This window comes from Chrysochloris asiatica, unplaced genomic scaffold (assembly GCF_000296735.1).
Source record: "Chrysochloris asiatica unplaced genomic scaffold, ChrAsi1.0 scaffold00110, whole genome shotgun sequence".
NCBI classification, from domain to species: Eukaryota; Metazoa; Chordata; class Mammalia; order Afrosoricida; family Chrysochloridae; genus Chrysochloris; species Chrysochloris asiatica.
In genome coordinates, this window is record NW_006408628.1 from 3801892 (window position 1) to 3808127 (window position 6236).

Below are 6236 nucleotides of genomic sequence, written 5' to 3' on the forward strand. Positions count from 1 at the left end.
CTTTGCATAGTCAATAAAGCACAGGTAAACATCTTTCTGATATTCTTTGCTTTCAGCCAAGATCCATCGGACATCAGCAATGACATCCCTCATTTCACGGCCTCTTCTGAATCTGGCTTGAACCTCTGGAAGTTCTTTGTTAATATATGCTTGCAGCCGTTTCTGTATTACCTTTAGTAAAACTTTACTCACATGGGATATCAAAGAGATTGTCTTTGATAGTGCAAGGTATTCATAAGTTGTCCGAATATGTAGTTACTGAAAACCTTATGAATACCTTGCCCTATAGTCTCTTGTTATTCATGGTCCTTCAAATAAACAAAGACACATTCTTAAATGCTTATTGAAAATCCAGCACTAAAGAGAACAAGCAGATTACATTTTTAGTTAAATGATATCTGAACTTTTAAAAATATAAATTAGATTTAGAATTGGCATCCCTTAGTAGCTAATGAGGAGTCCTGGTGTGGTGTTGTGGGTTAGTGCACTGGATTGCAAAGTTGGTTTGAACTGAAGGGTCAGCATTTCAAGCTCACCAGCCACTACTCTTCGAAGATCCTATACAGGGTCACCGTGAGTCAAATCCAACTTGATGGCACTTAACAAGAATAGCAATAGCTAATGAATAAATATAATTTTTTTTAATTGCAGATATCATGAAAATTAAAATGCCATCTCTTTATTCTCTTTAATGCTGGATCTCCAATAAGCATTCAGGAATGTGTCTTTGTTTAGTTGAAGAACCATTGATTCAGCATGAAAATGAATAGCAATAGAGTATAGGGCAAGGACTAGGTTCTTAAAGTAACATAATAACGAATAAAATATGTACTTATGAAGCTCAAAGATCACAGCCTTCAATAGGGGTTGCATCTCAATGTAAAGAAAATAAAAATCCTCATTACTGGACCCATAAATAATACCATGATAAATGGAAAGTTTGAAGTTGTCAAAAACTTTATTTTGCATGACATCAACACTCATGGAAGCAGCAATCAAGAAATCAAATGATACATTGTGCAAATTTGCATTGGGCAAATCTGCTGCACAAGACCTCTTTAAAGTGTCCAAGAGCAAGGATGGCAGTCTGAGGACTACGGTGTGCCTAGCCTCAAATGTATATGAAAGTTGGACAATGAATAAGGAAAACCATAGAAGAATTGACACATTAGAATTATGGTGCTGGAGGAGCATATTAAAGTACCATGGACTGCCAGAAGAACAAACAAATTTGTATTGGAAGAAGTACACCCAGAATGCTCTTTAAAAGCCAGGACGGTGAGACTTCATCTTTCTTATACTTCAGGCATATTACAGGAGGAATCAATCCCTGGAGAAAGACATCATGCTTTATAAAGTAGAGGGTCAGTGAAAAGAGGAAGACTCCCAACAAAATGATTTGGCACAGTGGTAGAAGCAAAGGGCTAGATAATAACAACTATCATGAGAAGGCAGAGGACTGGGCAGTGTTACATTCTGTTGTGTATAGGGTTGCTATGAGTCAGAGCCAACTTGACAGCACCTAACAACAACAAAAAATATATCAAATGATAAAATATGATCATAAATTATACTGATTCAGTTTCCAAATTATTTTTCTGCTTGGAAGGTGTTTTGACGTCCAAGTTCAATAACAGATAGATGCAGTATATGGTCTCTTGGGTTTGATATTTAATCTTAATCCTAAACTAGATTCTTTGGGGAAGAAAGCGGACAGGTGACAGATGACAATTGGCTTCATTTTATAATTGAGCATCTGGAGTCTTTTCTATTCTTGAAAGGTTACTTGCACGGTTTCTTTCTTTCTTTTTTTTTTTTTTTGCTCTAAGAAAGACAACCAAATATTTATCATGTTCTTTTTTTGGTAAGTGATCCAAGATATTTTTACTTTTTCTATTGATTTTTTTATAGACTATTTCCAGATGTTAAAGTGAAGAGTTTAACCTTGCAGACTGACCTTTTTATCTCTAAACATGTAGGACACTAGTTTCAAGTTCCGAAAATATGATGCATGATTTAAAAATTTGTTTTTTTGTGTCTTGAATAAAATTCTGAGAAAGAATACCCATGAGCTCTGGTAGTGTAGTGGTTATGAATCGGGCTGCTAATCTCAAGATCAACAGTTCAAAGCTATCAGCTGTTCCACAGGAAAAAGATGAGGCTTTCTGCCCCCATAAAGATTTACAGCCTCAGAAACAGGGTCTCTAGTCATCGGAACCGACTCCATGGCACAGTACCACCACCACCACATGTAAAATGTAGAAAACAGTGCACGGCATGTGATGAGTGATAAATAATGATTAGCTATTGATTCATAATGGGTGTATGGACATTGATATCACTGTATATACATATACATTGTCAAAAAAACAGTATAGAAACCCTAATGGTTCAATGGGTTAAAATGAAGCAGTTCGCTGTAAATTGGAGTTAACTCAACATCAGTGTGATTTGGGGGAGATTAAAAATCAGTATTGGGCAAATCTGCTGCACAGGAACTTCTTAAAGTATTGAAGAACAGAGATGTCAGCTTGAGGACTAAGATGCATCTGACCCAGGCCATTGTGTTTTCCATAGCCTCATATGGATGCGAAAGCTCGACAGTGAATAAGGAAGATTGTAGAAGAATGGATGCCTTTGAGTTGTGGTGTTGGAGGAGAATACTGAAAGTGCCATGGAGTGCCAAAAGAACCAATAGATCTGTTTTGGAAGAAGTGCAGCCAGAGTGCTCCTTGGAGGCCAAGATGGCTAAGCTTCATCTCTCATACTTTGGACATATTGTCCAGAGGAAACAATCATTGGAGAAGAATGTCATGCTGGGTAAAGTGGAGGGTCAGAGAAAGAGAGGAAGATCTCTAACGAGATGGATTGGCCAGGTGGCATCATTGATGGACTCAAGTGTGGCAGCGGTAGTGAGGTTGGCCCAGGATCGGACATTGTTTCGTTCTGCTGTGCATGGGGTCGCTATGAGTGGGTTCCGACTCGAAGGCACCTGACAACAACAACAGAAATCAGTATAACATATTTTGTTAAGTAAATGTGTATAAAATGAATATATATTTTTTCTTTCAAAATAAAGACAGAAATTATTTTTTTGACTGTCCTATCATATGGAAATTTACTTTTCCAACTGTCCCATGAAGATTTACACTTTAAAAATGTAAGTGCTTTTTACATAGTCCAAAGTCCTGGTGTGGCGCTGTGGGTTAATGCGCCTACTGCAAAGCCGATTGAACTGCAAGGTTGGTAGTTCAAGCTCACCAGCTGCTCGTCAGAAACCCTATACACAGTCGCTATGGGTCAGAATCGACTCGACAGCCCTTAACAACAATAACAACAAATAACATTGTCCACAAAGACAATGTTCTAGATCCTACTTTGGTGAGTAGCAACTGGATACGGTTGGTATGAGGCTGTGTTGACCAGAAAACCCTATCCTGATGATTTCTGGTCCTACACTGTAACCTGGTCACTTCCTTAACAAAGCTCCATAATTGTAAGTGTCATCTGTGCGTTCTGTGTGGCCAGAAGAACAAACCAATCTGTGTTGGAAGAAGTATAGCCGGAATGCTCCTAGGAAGCCAGGACAACCAGATTTCATCTCTCATACTTCAGACATATTATCAGGAGGGCCCACTCCCTGGAGAAGGACATCATGGTAGGTAGACTGGAGGGTCTGGAGAGAAGAGGAAGACCCCTAATGAGACGGATTGGCATGATGGCAGTAGCAATGGGCTCAATCGTAACAATTGTGAGGTTGGTACAGGACTGGGCAGTGGTTCATACTGTTGTGCAGAGGGTCTCTGTGAGTTGGAGCTGACTCCATGCCATGCAACAACAATTCCTAACAGCAACAACACGTATTTAATGATAAAATATGATAATAAAACTCAGCTAAGAAGTAGAGAACGATGTGGGAGGGGCTTATTAGAGTCAGAATTGGTGAAGAATGCAGAAGGCTGGAGGTATGTCTGACCTCAATCTCATAAACATCAGCCCTGGGCTAATTGTGATGGTGATTCTCTTCCTCTCCACTGTGAAGCAAGAGCTAGTCAGACACAGTCATGTAATATAAATATGTCAGAAGCAGGAGGTAGATACAAAGAATACAGCTCCACGATCTGGTACCAAAGTCCTAAATGAATGTCAGTCAGATTGTATATAATCAATCTTAAGTCTTTTATGAACTCTGGCAAAATCAAACACATATCAACCACCACAGCAAAGAGATGAAGCCGTGTAAAGGCAGAGGTAGAGACTGAAGATATGCAGCCACGAAAGAAGGGACACTTGGGACCCCAAGATACCCAAGGCAAGGGAGGATTCTGCCCTAGAGCTTTCGGAGCTGCAGTCCTGCAAACATCTTAATTTCAGACTTCTGGCTTCCAAAATGATGAAGCAAGAAATGTCTGTGAGCTTAAGCCTTTAAGTATGTGCTTATTTGTTGTGGCAGCCCTGGGAAAGTGATAAAGCTATAATACAAGCAACAACAAAAGCACAAAGAAGGGCAAAGGGAATAGACTATAGTGGGGCATCTTTTCTTTATTTCAATTGACCTGAGAAACTGTAAATCTGAAGTAGATTCTGATAAATTGAGATGTTCATTGTAATCCCTAGAGCAATCACTAAGAAAAGTAACTAAAAATATCATATAGTTAAAAAAATCAATGAGGGCTCATACAATGGAGTACAATTCAGTGATAAAAAGAAATGAGTCATCAATCGGCAGGAAGACATGGAGGAAACTTAAATGCATATTGGCAAGTGGAAGAAGCCAGTCTGGGAAAGAAAAAAAGAAATATATATATATATACTATTGGAGACTTCAAAAATATTGTGCAAAAATTCCATTATCTTTTCATTCTATCTTTCCAAGGACTTTTTGAAGTCCATTTGTATTTTATTCCAGCCACCTGATTCTGGGAAAGGCAAAACCATAGAGACTATAGTCACACATCAGTAGTTGCCAGAGGCTTGGTGACAGAGGGAGAGGATGAATAAGTGGAGCACAGGACATTCTTTGAGCAGTAAAACTTTTTTGTATAATACTCTAATTACACATGACACATGAGATTTGCATTTGTCAAACCCGCAGGACTATACAAAGCAAAGAGTGAAACCTAATGTAAACTGTGGTCTTTAGTTAAATAATATATCAACGTTGGATCATCAACTATAGCAAATGTACCACAGCAATATAAGATGTTAATAACAGGAGGAACTGTGTGCAGTCTGGAGAAGGGACACGGGGAAAAGATCTGTACTTTTTGCATCATTTTAAACTTGGATAAGCACTGGACTACTAACCGCAAGGTCAGCTCTTCAAACCTACCAGCTGCTCCTTGGAAACCCTTTTCAGGGTCCCTGTGAGTCGACAGCAATCTCCTGCCCCATTGTTGACAAACAGTTCACTCAAGTATGCAGAGGATACCAACAGTTAGGCAAAGCTAGCAAGAAAGACCCAAGGAATCAACAAATATCTGAACCCAGTTATGTCTTGGAAAAGTAGTATAGGGGATCAACCAACTAGGAAAAGGCAAAGCCCCCCATCCCAGTTATGGACTGCTATACTTGGCAAATAACCAGAAAACGAACTTCAGATTAGGAACCAGTACTAAAAGCCTTTCTTGTGTTTGACTCTCTGCCCAGAATCCAAACAGGCACTGCACAGTAGTTAAAGCCCCGCTGTTTAACTCCTAGGAATAATTCTTGTCTGAATCCATTATTGTTACAATGGATGAAAAAGTGATCATTTGGCTTTAATTTTAAGTTCCTTAAATACCTAGGGAAACTTAAGTGCCTTCCAAAATGAGAAAGGTATCTGAAAATGTTAAATATGGTATCAATTTATGAGCATAATCCATTAGATTTGCCTTTGAAAATTTCCTGCTAAATATATGATTAGAGTAGGTATTTCATGCTGCACTATAGATGTATTCATGCAATTGTTACCAAAAAATAAAATCTCATTGGACTATAGAATTTATTTTCTCCAGAGGGACACTTGCGAAAGTAAAGGTTGTTGTTATTAATAAATACTGCAGAACAAGAAAGACAAACTGGCAGAGTTCTGTGGTCATCAGTGACCTTCCTAGAGATTCACCTCAGCTTCCCATGTCCACGATCACATCCTGAATATAGTCAACACCAACAACACTAACTGTCAATGTATGCTTGCAGCTGTTTCTGTATTACCTTTAGTAAAATTTTACTTGCATGGGATATCAAAGAGATTG